The following is a 14,260-nucleotide window of genomic DNA, read 5'->3' on the forward strand; positions in this document are numbered from 1 at the left end:
TTCTACTACAGCTTAAAATCATATTAAACTTTTTGGTGGCCACATTCACATGCTGGTCAGCTACAACCAGAGAATTCATTTCCTTATGACAATGAAACTCGTGGTAGCCTAATGCCACCTGATATAACCAATTCAGAAATGTTGACAGGTTCTGACTACAGAAACTGTGCCACATGTAATTCATGAAAATCGAAGGACTCTTCACTTCAATAGTTATTTTTGAGGTTAAGTGATACATATTATCTCAGAATGATAAGTTAAAGTGATGCCTGCTGTATACCCTATTTCTTTGTAGGTCAACAATGCATTACTCCTTTTACATAAATATGCCTTCGATATGCTTTTGTGACATAAATTTGCTTTACTTTGTTTCCCCTTTAATCAAGAAGACTTTATTACTGAGAAATTTTGTTACTTAGTTGTTTTTATTTTGACATTCCAACATTGATTAGATATTTCACCTTAGGGACTGTGCTTTTGTTTATATATATGTGGTTAATTTATATGCTATTTATTTCCCACATCCTGTTGAGATTGCTTCCCAGCAGACCCTCCCTTTTCCAAAAATAAGATTCCTTTTTCTGTTTTCAGTATAATGTTTGCAGTAAAAATGAAACACAGATATACTCCAAAGATATAAGTTGGGAGCTTTGTGAAATCCTTGATTTAAGTCAAGGGATCTTAGGATAAAATGTCTTAGTGTGGTACCAGAGAGTGCTGATGTGTGGACATTTCAGAAAAACAAAGCGTGGTGGTACAAAAAAAGGAAGAACTAGCCAAAGATAGAACATGCTTCTTTACAGAGTGAGGGATTTTTTTCCCTGCACGTGGGCAGCTATGTGACATGGATTTTAAAGAAGGGGATAAGGAATTGGGAGCTGGACCAGACTGGCATTTTTCAAACTCTGCTCTCTGAGCAGGACATGGGTGCTGGGAGGGAGACAAGCCATCTGGCAGAGCTCCAGGGTCTCTGCTCCCATGCCCGACAAACATTCCCTTTCTGCACCCAAAGCAGCTCCCCTGTGTCTCTTTTTACATACGGTGCCTCTGTATAAACTGTGTTTGCCCGTGGCTAAAAGAAGTTTCCAAATCAGTGGACAAGATGGTCTTTAACTACTCTTCTGGTCTGATGTTTATCCCCCAGAATCAAAATGGTTTCTGTTTGGATGCCATTTTGTCAGGGCAGGAAGAAAGTGTCTGCGAGATGACTGATATTTTTACTTGTCATAGTCCAAAAGATTCTGGAAGAACAGCAGAAAAGTGAATTTAGGAAAACTAACTCCACCAGAGATGGAGGAGGCTGAGTTTAGTAACAGCTGAGAAGGGTACATGATTCAGCAAACTGATACACATCGGTATTTTGCACATCAGCTACCAGCTGCCTTTTGCCTCACTCCTCTGCTTCTCCACCTCCCCAGGCTCCCAGGAAACTCTTCAGTTCCACCTACCCTCTTAGGTCTTAGCGTTCGACGACTCCTTGAGACCCAGAAAGTGAATTTAAGCTCTTATTTGCAGCCTCAGCTCTCCTTTCTGCCAGGTTGGCCTGACCTCGGACACTGCTGGCTGGCACTGGGCCCCTTTGCAGCGGATCTCCTATCTTATAGGTACCTGTCTATAGGTTGGGCCCACTCTGAGTTAGTCTTCCAAGTTCCAGGTGAGCCCTTCCCCTCCTTGAGACCTGGCACTGTTCTTAAACAGCCTTTGTGATTGGGCTTCCAGAAGGCCCATCACTATGCTGTGACACCTGCTTACCTGAGCCAGGAAAGTCTGGCCTGGCTGTGTATGCAGTGGTTGTGCCCCCTGGGAGCTGTTCCTTTCCCATCTGGCTGTCCCCCTCACCTGGGTGCAGGTTATCTCTCTCTCTCTCTCTCTCTCTCTCTCATCTCTGATTCACTAAAGAATTCTGGAAAAGGAAGATAGAAGAATAGTTGTTGCTTTGGTCTTCTGTTTTATCTATCAGGAATGTCAAAAGAATGTCTCTAACAGGATCTTCGTTCTGTTGCAGGTCAACTTTCTATTTTTCCACCTAGTTCTATCTGTTCTGCTTTAATTGCTTCCTCATCCCCTGACCAGACAATGAAAATAAAAGTCTATTACACATCACCCTCTACATACCAATCAGAGGCCATGTTAGGCAGAGTCTAGGCAATTTACATATATTAGGTTTTTTGTACCTCACTACAGACCTGAGAGGTGGGTTATCATTAGTCCATTGTTATATGGAAAGACTCAATCTCAGGAAGCTGAGCTACTCTTTCAACAAAACACAACCTACATGTGGTAGAGTTGGAATTGGAATTCACACTTGAAACTTCAATGTCCATGACATTTCACTATGTACCTCCAATTAAGAGAAATTCATCTCTCTATAGAGTATTTGCAACTTTAAAACATTGGTATTTTTATTTCTATTTTATTTTTTAGGCAATCTAGTTCATGTGAAAACTAAAATTTTGGATAAGCCCCCCACCAAAGTAAAATTATGGAAAAGTAAAAGGATAATTTAAAATCTGCACAAATATAAACAGTGAAATCCACTCCTGAGTCCTCATGCTGAGGCTGTGGAGCTGTGCAAATACCCCAGCAGCTCTCAACCCACCACTGACGCCCCCACCACTTTCTCTCCTAACCATAAAGCCACTCCAGTTGCAGGTGGGGGTGACATCATTTGAGTGACAGCTCTGAATCTGTGGTAATTTGTTTATGAAAACAAAATCCAAAATTTTCTTGGTACATATCTCACTGTTGATGGCAACATGGGAGTTTGTCATGACATTGGGGTTGGCAGGTTGGAAAATGCTGTTAGATGGTTATTCAAGGTTCCATTTTGACTGCATGTATTGACCACCAGTTGGGCACCAGGCATTGTTCTATATTTAGCATAGGATCAGTTCCGCCTTTAGACCCAAACAGCCAGGGTCTCTCTGTAGGACCCTATGCTTTAGAGACCCCCCCTCCTCCAGCCTCATCCCTTTCCATCAGGTAAAGGGAACATGTCTACTCAGGTCCCATCCCCAAATGGGACTATGCTTCTATCACTTGGGACTTGGAATTCCCCACCCCGATGACCTGAGCATTCTTCCAGCGATGGTGCAGCCTCTCCCAGGTCTATTATCCAAAGTCTAGTTAGCACCTCTGGAATGTCAGTTCCTAGGTCCAAGGGACAGCCAAGGGGTAACTGTTTTCAGATCAAAGGGAAGAGGCTGGATTTTGGACAGAGTTTGGTTGTGCTCTCATAAAGAACAAGGGAACCGGGGATAAGAAGAGAAGAGCAGAGGGTCAGGATGGGAGAGTGTTTCTATTCTTATGGTTGCCTTGACCCTGGCCTGCTAGGAATTCAAGGATGATCATGCTTTATGCTCTCAAGGAGTTTTCAGTCTGGTTAGAAAGACAAGCACACAAATAAATAATGTTAGTCCAACACGGTGAACACAATGCTTAGGAGTCTTTTAAATACCGCAGGAAGGCCACTTGGGCCAGGCATGAGGATGTACGGATTGACCGGGAAGGATGAATCTTGAAGGATGAGTAAGGTAAGCTAACAACAAGGGAATCAGGGTGAGAGCGACAGGAGGACTGCAGAAGCTGCAAAAAAGAACACTGCCAGGAAAGACACTGAGGCCTGAAGCAGGAAACTCTCCCTGCAAGACTGAGCACTGCTCTCATATCTCACAAAAAAATTCTGTACACACATCTGGAAAAGAGTAGAAGCTAAATATATGTGCATTTGACACAATCATGGTGTGGGAGAGAGGCTTATGAATTTTTTAGTGTTTTTGGAGCAAAAGTCCTACACGGAGAGAGTAATATGAAGTAGAGTAGAGATGTCAACACATCTTGGAACAGGTTGTTTCTGACAATGTGAAGGTTAACCTTATTTTAGAAGTGACAGAGCTTTAAGCACAGACTGGTATGACTGCCTTAATTTTAGTTAGCAATGTGAAGAATTATTTGGAAAGCACTGAAGACTAAAGGCACAAAGAACTAATACGCGGTTAGTATAATACAGGAGAGCAATGATTAAGGGCCTGAGCTACCATACATTGAAATCTCAAAACACACAGAGCTGTAATCCTTGCCTGCCACATGGTAGGTGCTCAGTCACTAACAGTTGAATGGATGACTAAAGCCAATAACAACAGGAATGGAGAGGAGGATATATTTAGGAGAGATGGAAATCATAGGAATCAAGTGTGGAATTGACAGGGTCAGAAGTCAAGGATAATTCTAGGATGTCTTAGTGAGTATAGGACAGATGATGCCAGTGACTAAGAAAGGATGATTTTCTGAGGGTGAGATAATGAAGCAAGTTTGGGTTAAGTTCAGCTCTGGGTGCTCGGGTCAGCCCGGTACAGATGACGCAGAGGCAATAAATAGAAACCTAGAAAAGTGGTTACAAATTGTACTTTATATCAGAATACCTAGAGTATTTGTTAAAATACAGACTCCTGAGTGCTATCCCCAGGTATTCTGATTCATGCAACATGGGATAAAGTCCAGGAATCTGCATTTTAAATAAGCATTCCTGGTGATACTAGTATAGGCTATTAGGACAGTTTTGTTTTTTTTTTTTTTGAGGGAGAATTCATTTAGCCCTAAACTTTTGGTGATAGATTAGATATATAGATTTGAGAATCATTGACATAAAGATAATAATAGCCAACACTGACCACTTGCAATGTGACGAACTGTTCTAAGCACTTCACTATCGTAACACGTATAAACCTCACACCTCTATCAAGTAGTTGTTATTACAGATTGAAGAGCTGAACCTGGAGGAAGTTTGTGAGTTAAGAGAGGAGGTCTGAACTCAGGCAACCTACATTCATGGCCAGAAACCATGTTCCTAACCATTATTGCTAGTCTAGTCCTCCCATTTCTGTAACACTTGTTGAGAGTAATTACTAGTGGCAAAGGGGGTGAGATTGCCCAAGAAGGTGTCGTGTCTATGGGCCAAATATTGAATGCTGGAGAACATCAGGCATGAGTAGCTGATAAAGGTATAGGATTAGATGCCACTGGCAAGTATTTGAACCCATCCCAGGTTCTTTAAGGAGTGCCAGGTTTTCTTAACACAGAGAATGCAAATACAGAGAAGTTCTTAATAAATATTCTTTGTAATAATACTGATGATGGGAACTTAAGTATTTTCAGGTATCCTGAAGGACTACTTCACCAAGTTATCGTTTAATGACAAAATGTGGTGTTTCTTCATAATATTTTCAACTCTACTGAATTTTTTACATTGCTGACAATGGAAGAAATAACCTAGAGACAATATAACCTACACTAAGATTTTTGAAAATAAATATGCTTTACAGGTAAATGTCAATAATCTATTCCAACTGAAGAACTGCTTTTAATGCTGTGGAGTTGTCTAGTTCCAAGGAAAATAAGCATCAGAATGGGGAATTTAAATTCTGGTCTTTTTGTGCAATTCATCCTCAATGTCTCAGTTTGATCTCAAACTTGAAAATGAAAATGTTTTTAATACTTGCAAATACTGGAAACTTACTAAGTCTTGGTGTCCACAATCCTTGTAAAGTCATAGGGACACAGTTTAGCCCCTTGAGTTTCTTTTTATGTGTAAGTGAGCAGAATCTGATGTGCTGGAAGGATTTTGTTGTTTACACATTAGGAGATACAAAATAAAGGACTTCTATTTAGTCTATAGGACAATTTTCTAACAATAATTTAGTCAATCATTGAAATAAATTTTGAAGACTATGGAATCATTTGTTCCATTTGTGTATTCATTAGCTTTCTAAACTATTCTTCTTCAAAAAAAAAATTATTTCACCTTGTAGGTCCATGAATCCCCAGGTGTGCTTAAAGTTTGAAGAAATAATCAACTTTTTTTTCATTACCTTGTTTCTACTCAGCCACAGGATAGCCTTGACCAATTTGTTTCGTGTAAAGGAATCTCTTTTCCCTAGAAGGCAGTCTACCCCAAAAGGATATCCCTTATTATAACTCTGCTGGGCATTTTTAAGCAAAGGAACAAGAAAATGCTTAGAGTAAGCATCTATGTCAGAACCTCAAGATAGCAAAAGCAACATCTGTATAAAGCCTGTTCCAGTGTCTGCTTTTACCCGTCGTGACTTACCTCTATCTGCTTCTGCCAGAAGACAGATAAGTGAGGAAGGGTGTTTTGACACAGAACAAGTTGTATGGATGCTGGAAAGACAGGTGACTGTTTTAAAAAACATTTTGAACTTAACCAGTCACTAAATTGAAGATTTGGGGTAGAAGAAAAAGAGCATAGAAGTGATATTAATACAGTGAGAGCAAGACCCTCATTTCATCATAAAGATGAATGTCGATGTGCAGCAATTTGCAAATAACACATAATTAGGGATAGTTTTTGTAATGCAAAAATAAACCCTCTAATTATATATAGAACTGATTGTAGATAATGATAGTGATCTACTAGGAATAGATTAAAGGATTGAGATCATTTTTTTTCCCCACCCCATTCAAGCACTGAAGTTTCCTACATTGACCTGTAGAAATGGTATTAATGGGACACACTGAAGAGAAACTGTCTGGATTGCTTCAGCGGTTAGATTTACACATTTCCCAGAAACTTCCTTGTCAAGAACCTTTTAGAATACAATCATTCTCAAATCCTAAGCATGCCCACCAGCCCGTCAAAAAATGAGAGAAAGGGGGGCACCTGGGTGACTCAGTTGGTTGAACTTGTGACTCCTGGTTTCAGCTCAGGTCATAATCTCAGAGCCCTGAGATGGAGCCCTGAGCTCAGCGGGGAGTCTATTTGAGAGTCTCTCTCTCCGTCCTTCTGCTCCTCTCCCCCAACTCGAGCTCTCTCTCTCTCTCATTCTCCCCCACCATAAATAAGTAAATAAATAAATAAACAAACAAACAACAACAACAACAAAAAAACTCTAAAAGAGAGAGAGAGAGAAAGGAAAAGCCACTCATTTAGATCAGTCTTGTGAGACCTAGGCAAAGGTTTTAGAACTTTGGAAAGAAATTTCACCAGAAAACTTTTTTCTCCCCTTCTCATGTCTATCCTTTTTCCTCCCCCACTTCTCTCCTCTCTTCCTTTCCTTTCCTGTTTCTTTTTCCTGGACCCTGCACAAACTCCGTCAGCTTTTTGTTTTTCTAGGTAAGTTATGGCAGGCAGAAGTATCTGAAAAGTACACAAAGCTCTTCAGAAAACAAATTTATCTTGAGAACCCCAAATATGCCTAATTTTTAAAAAATTAACTATCATAATATTACTCCCTGGTATGACAAATTATTCCTTTATTCAAAATGGAAAGGCAAATTTATGTATTGGCCTTGGCCAAGGGTAGTGTCTCCTTTGAACAAGTTGGGGTTACTTCCACTGAGCACATAGAATCCCAAGATGCCAGGTTCTCCTTTCCAGCCACTACCACTGTTTTCCACTAACTGCCCCCTGAAAGGTAGCAAGAAAGACAGGACACGGAGCAGTTTGTTAATCTAATATACAGTCCTTTGGGAAAGTATGACCCTAACTTTAAACTTTGGTGAGCAAGATGGAATGATACTATAAAAGGGGGAGTAGAAAGGTACTTAAAGGAAGATGAGGTTCCTATATTTTATTCAAACCAGCAAAATGACAATAGTAGACTATAATAAACTATACAAGATAAAATACCCAGAGCAAACACTAAAACAAAATCTATACAAAGGGATACACTCAAAAACACTACAGATAAATTAAAATGGAGAAATACATTCAAGTAATCCACAAAAAGGCAGGAAAAATAAAGCAGAGGAACAAAGAACAAAGGAAACAGAGAACAAAAAGTAAAATAAAGATATAAGCCCTAGCCTATTAGTAATTGCATTAAATGTAAATTGTCTAGATATATTAAGTAAAAGACAAAGATTGGTGGAACAGATTTTAAAAATTCTAACTGTATGTAGGAAGGTTGAAAGAAAAAAGATGGAAAAAAGACATACCATGAAAACATTAACCAAGACGGAAAGAAAGAATACATTAACATCAGATACAGTAAATTTAAAAGCAAAGAAGTTATCCAGGTCAGAGAGGGATATTAAATAATGATGAAAAAGTCAATCCACCAAGAAGACACAGCATCTTAAATGTGTACACACCAAACAACAAAGCTGCAAAATACATGAAATAAAAATTCACAGAACTGAAAGAATAGAAAAATCCACAAGTAAAGCTACAGCCTTCAACACCTCTCTCCACAACTGATAGAACAATTAGACAAGCAGATAAGGGGTTTGTGGTAAATAAAATTATCAAAGATTATGGTTGTGATATCCACCGAGATAAGGAACACTGGGAAGGAGAAGGTTTACGAGGAGGAAGGAAAAGAAAATAAGCTGGACTTTGGTCAAGTTAAAATATTCAAGAGCAATGTCAAAGGTGTAGTTGGATATATGAGAAGGTGAAAGGTTAGAAATACAGATATGGAGTCATCTACATACACGTGGTAATTGAAGCAATGGGCTTCAATGAGTTTGCCAAGCGGAGAGTATAGTGTTACATATGTAGTTTTTAATTGTAAGCTTGAACTTTGAGGAATTCTGACATTTGATGTCCGTGTAGAGAAAGAACAGTCTATTGGGGAAAATGAAGAAGTGGTCAAATATGTTAGATAAAAGTTAAGTGTGTGGGACATGAATATTAAAAGCATAGAGTATTTCAAAAAGAATGAGGGTCCCAAAGTGAATGCTGCTGAAAGGACAATGAAGACTAGAACTAAAAAATGACCACAGGATTTCTTGACAGTGAGGTCATTAATGACCTTGAGAGGAATTTGATGGGAGAGAAGGGGTAGAAGCTTGGAGTGGACAAAGGAATGAATGAAAAAAATTGAGGCATGTAGATGATAAGTAAAGGTAATCATTTTCATAAGTTTGACTGAAAAAGAGAAGTATGAGGAGCCGAGGGATAGGTTTCATTCATTCATTCATTCATTCATTTATTGTTTAGATATGGTTATAGGTTTTTTTGTTGTCTTTTTCCCCCCCTGTTTTTCATTTTTCCCCCCAGGGAGAAAGATTAGACAAAACTGAGAGGAAGAGGCTAAGGAAAAGAGAAAGCTGATTCTGTAACTTTTTGTTAAAGGAAAGTTGGGATGAGAATCGAAGCAAGGACAGAGGGATTGGCCTTTCATGGGAGGGTGTACCCTCTTCTTAATAGGAAACACAGAGGAGATGCATACAAATATGGGTGTTGTTTGGTGGGGGGAAATTCAGGGAGTTCCTATCTGGTGTTTTTTGTTTTTCTTGAATGTCTTAAAAATCCCCATTTATGGAAAAACACAGAATCATTTTTGATATCCACAGATAAAGAAACAATATTTTCTCAAAAAAGAGAATAAAATTATGCGAAAAGGGGGGAGGAGATTTTATTGCAAAGCACTTTATATGAAAATTTCTACAGTAGCATAAAAATTAAGGCACACTGAGTTTTACAGTTAGTGAACCCTTAACCAGTTGTCTACATTGCAAAGAAGAAACTATTCTGGAAAATCAGGATGTGTGCAGACTCTTGGTTGAAAGTGACACAAAATCCTGGCTAAAATAGCTTAGGCAAAAAGAAACTGTTATTATTCCTGCAATTTTTAGTTTTAGGGGATGGCTTCAGCATGTCTACAGTCAGGCCTGAAATGATACCATGGAAACCTCACCTCGGCCTTCAGCTACATTCCTGCAGTCTCAGCTGACCCACGGAGTAGCAACAACGGAGTCTCCTGCTTTACCCTCTTAGATCCACACCCAGTACGGAAGGTCTAGGACATCTTTCCCGGTAGACCTAGGAAAATCTCCTTGGCTTTACCTGGGTCATGGGCCAGTCCCTGAAATAATAGCTAAGGAGGATGAGATACGTGAATAGGCTTAGGTTTGTGGTTGCTGTGGGAGGTGAGTATGGAGTCATGTGGCCTTCCAATGGGAACAGATAGATCCCCAAAGGTCAAGGAAAGTCACATTTTGACTATTCAAAATGCAACCAAAGTGATTCACAATTTCACTTTTCTTCCCTGTATATAACCTTTGAGGTTAACAGCTAATGGATATGACAAATTACTGATTTGAGTTTCTCTTCTGCCCCCTTTACTATAAACTTGTCCTGAAGGTGCTAGACCCCAGTGAAATGACCAAAAGGTACTTTCCACATGGATGAGCTCTGAATCATGGGGAATGGTTGTGATAGTAACCAATAATTAAAAAAAGAAAAGAATTATTAGGGAAAAAAGATTAGAAGTATCTCTTTTTATTTAACTTTGAATATGCAGAGTTCACTGTGATTTAAAATGTGAAAAGGTATAATTTCAATTTTATTAAACATAACTCCATCAGCACATATTTCTCTGAGTAACATCCTGATACGGTGCATTCCTAAAATTAGTTTTTATCAACCATAGTCATTAAACATATTTTGGCATATGACATGACTTTGTTTATATTTGGTAAAATACAAAGCAAGCCCTCTACCAGGAAGGCTTAGGTCGAACCCAATGCAACAGCATAAAGACGTTAGTAATATCAGCCCAGTACACTGTGAGCTCCTCGGGAGTCCCAATTAAGCAGTCGTCACTTCTGCGTTTCTTCTGCCTAGCCCTGGGCTTAGGATGTAAAGGAATGAGTAAGACTATGTCAATTGGATATTTTAGCTGGCCTTCTCTTTAGGATTCACAAGCATCATCACTCCACTGAGTTAAAGCTTTTAAAACACCATTTGGGTTGGAATCCTGGAGGTGGGGTACAATCCCTTCCTTGTTTTTCTCCTTATTACTACTTGTGTACACGTATTTCTTTCTCCTGAACTATGTGCTGCTTTCAGAGCAGAAACCATATCTGAAATTATATATTCATTTATCTATTTGCTAATTTACTTACCACAAATATTCATTGATTGTCCTCTACATGTTAGGAACTGTAACCGTGAAAAACAGAAACAACCCCATGAGAACACATGCCAAGTTTTAACTTGGCCTGTTATGGCTTCTTCCTATCTCTACTGCAGTATCTATCGAAGGATGAAGCACATAGTGGAGGTTTTAGAAATGCTTACTTAAATTAATTGATTCAGGAGAGTTCTACCAAATATAACCTATATCTATAGTTACTGTCAAACCACAATGTAAATTATTCTTTATCCTCTTCAATTAACAGCTAAATAATAACCATCATTTATTCAAAATCTATCATGCAGGAACCTTATATACATCATTTTTAAAAACATTACAACAGCCTTATAAAGTTCCTCACTTTATACAGGAGAACACCAAGACTGGAAAAAAACATCTAGCAGAGCTAGGATTTGAACCCTGGTCTGTTTGGAAATGAAGCCTACAGTCTTACTCTTTTTCGCAGAATGATTTCAACACTCTTGAAATACCTGCCCCTTCAGTCCTTAAATTCCAATAGTTTTTGGCAGCTCTCTTCTTTCTCATTGCCCCCCACAGACCTTAAATTTGGACAACGGCAATCTACCACTTCAAGCAGCTCAATATAAATTCATCTGTTTGTTAATGTTAACAGCCATTGATCTTCTGCGGTAAAGACTGTTCAGCTCTCTTCTTCGTGGATGGGTCATTCAACCACCATTTTATAAATGTGATGGCTCTACCTCTCTGGGCTCAATGGGAAAGAAGCACTTCAAGCACTCTAAGAGAAGGCCCCTCTTGGCTTACAGTTTCTGGACCTCAGGCACATAATCAGTCAGTGGTCAGAGACAGTCAGCACAGTGATCTGCTCAGCTGGGAATCCCATTCTTGTGCAAGTGAGCTCTGCGAACCCTGAATGATTGCAATTCTTCTCACTCTTTAGCGATTCAAGTGTGTAAACATCATCAAGAGAGCTTTGTTCTCATTGTTCTTTTACATACACAATACCTGTATTTTGCTCTTGTTTATGAAACCTATTTCTGTTGTATGTTCTTCCAACAACAGTGAGGCCCTTCCCATTCTGAAGTAGTATCCCAAGGGCTATAATGGGAGCAGATTCCACTGAAAACTGGGCTTAGTGTAAACAGTATAAAACATGCAAACTCCAAAGCCTGGTTGCTAGGCTCTCAACACAATGAAAAATATTCACGTAAGGTTTATTATAAAGGACCAAGGTGATGGGGAAAAAAAAAAAAAAGCAACTGCCAGTGGTTCCATTGAGAGGTGGTCTCTGAGGTCAATGTCGACGAGCATCTTCATCATTGTCTTTTTGGAAAGGTGAAAGGTTCCTCGCCCAAATGTGGGAACAAACAAAAAAACGTATACCCTGAAACAATAATCTACAGAGACAAGACAGCGCCAGAAAGACAAAGCCAGTTCAGCTGTGTTTCCTGACAGCCCTGCCCAGCACACTTCCACCTCAGGCAGAGAACCGAGTTTCTAAAGAATAATTATATCAAGTGATGTCATGATGGATGGCCTCTTTCCAGTGGCTTCATGGCTTATCTTTTGAGCCAGAGCGTTAGGGGAGGTAGCCTGCTGTGAACTGTTGTGGCCGTTTGATGGTGGGAGGAGGGGTAAGACCGGTCAACTTTCGGTGTTCTAACTCATATGGGAGTGCAGGGCCGGAGTTCCACCCACCCCGTCCTCTGACATTAACCATGCACTGATGCCACTCCTTTTGTAAAACAAATCTCAATATATTATCAACTTTGCTTGTGCATATAAATTTTTCCCAATAGCTTTGTAGCACTAGACAATATTCAAAGTGCTTTATATATATTTGCCAATTTTAGTCATTCTTACAACCTGACATTGATCCCATTTTATAGATGAGGAAACGAAGCACAAGAGGTAAAGTGACATGTGCAGTTCACACTACAGGTAAATGGTAAAGCCAGGACTCGAACCTGCCCCGAGAGCCTGCCCTTAGTCACTCCCAGTGCTGCCATTACGATGATTTTTTAAAAATTATTATTATTTCCAATAAACTTCTAGGCAAAGCTTATAAAAACAAATCACATATTTCTCAACAAAAATTCAGGCATAAGCTTTTATTATAGGATGCCATAAACGTGACCATTGTTTATATATTTAAATCACATGTAATTAATGCTTTAAATCGTAAGTAAAATAACTTATTCTTTAAAACACAGCGAAAGAGTCTATCTTCTGCTACCCTTAACCTGGAATACGCACACTGACACGGAACCGCAGCCAGCTCACAAGAAGCACAAAATATACCTCTTGGGGTATCCACATTTATGTGACGATTTGAAGGAAATTATATTAAATCAAATGTGAATATTAATTATAAAGAAAAAAGAAAAATTAGTAAGATAAAATAGCAGATGTCCAAGAAGTGTTGAGGTTATAGCAGCTTGCTTCAATTCTAACTGAAGATTGAGGGTTTCTGGGTTTGTGTTCATGACCTTCTGCCACTCGGAGCTTCTTGGGTAGAAAAGCGTAAGAAGCACTAAAGAAGAAAACACAAGTGCTATTTGTGCATAAGTAAAGTTTTGCAAGACTTTTCATCTTGTTTTTCACAGACCTATTCATAATGATTTCCATCACTTTTATAATTTGAAGGATGGCTGTAAAAATTAAATGGTGCAAACAGAAAAGAAACTCCTGATGTGAGAGCCATAAATAATGCATTTTACACAAAGTAGGAGCAAAAGCAACCAACCAACCTCTTGATTTGAAACAAATTCTTTAAATTATCATTTTTCTCGCATTCTTATAATGGTAGAAACAGCTTCATCATCTCTCAGGGGACCACGGTGCTCACTGAACCATCTCTGTGGCTCAACATTATTTCGAGCACTGGGGCAGCTTCCAAGGAAAGGAGAAGACATGCTTTTAACCCCTTAGCAGTTTCCAAGAAAATGGCACAGATGAAATGAACATAAATTACAATGCCTGGAAATACAAATACAATGAGTGTGTGTAACAGTTGAGGACAGAGGTTTGTTTTGGTAACATGATTATTTATATATGTAAGAAGGGAACTATAGAGTTTGGGTCTATTCCCTCAGTATTTCAATGTCCAGCAGGTGTAACCCTCACCAATTCAAATAGGTAGGCTTACACACACCCCTATAAATAAAGTGTCTGTCAGTCTTTGTATAGCAAAGCAAACGTAGACTAAGGCATTCTCTGGAGGAAAGGAGTTTGAGCTGTTATCAGATCCCATTATTGGAGTCACATTATAACTCAAGTTAAATGTTCACCATCTCTCTATAAGGGAACTATTGCATGCATAATTAAAGCTGTGAATGCATACTGGCTGCTGGCTTTGATGGTATGCAAATCTCACATACCTAGCCCTACCTTCCTTT

The sequence above is a fragment of the Ursus americanus genome, chromosome 11 (genome assembly GCF_024610735.1).
Source record: "Ursus americanus isolate L20-20 chromosome 11, mUrsAme1.1.p, whole genome shotgun sequence".
Taxonomy (NCBI): domain Eukaryota; kingdom Metazoa; phylum Chordata; class Mammalia; order Carnivora; family Ursidae; genus Ursus; species Ursus americanus.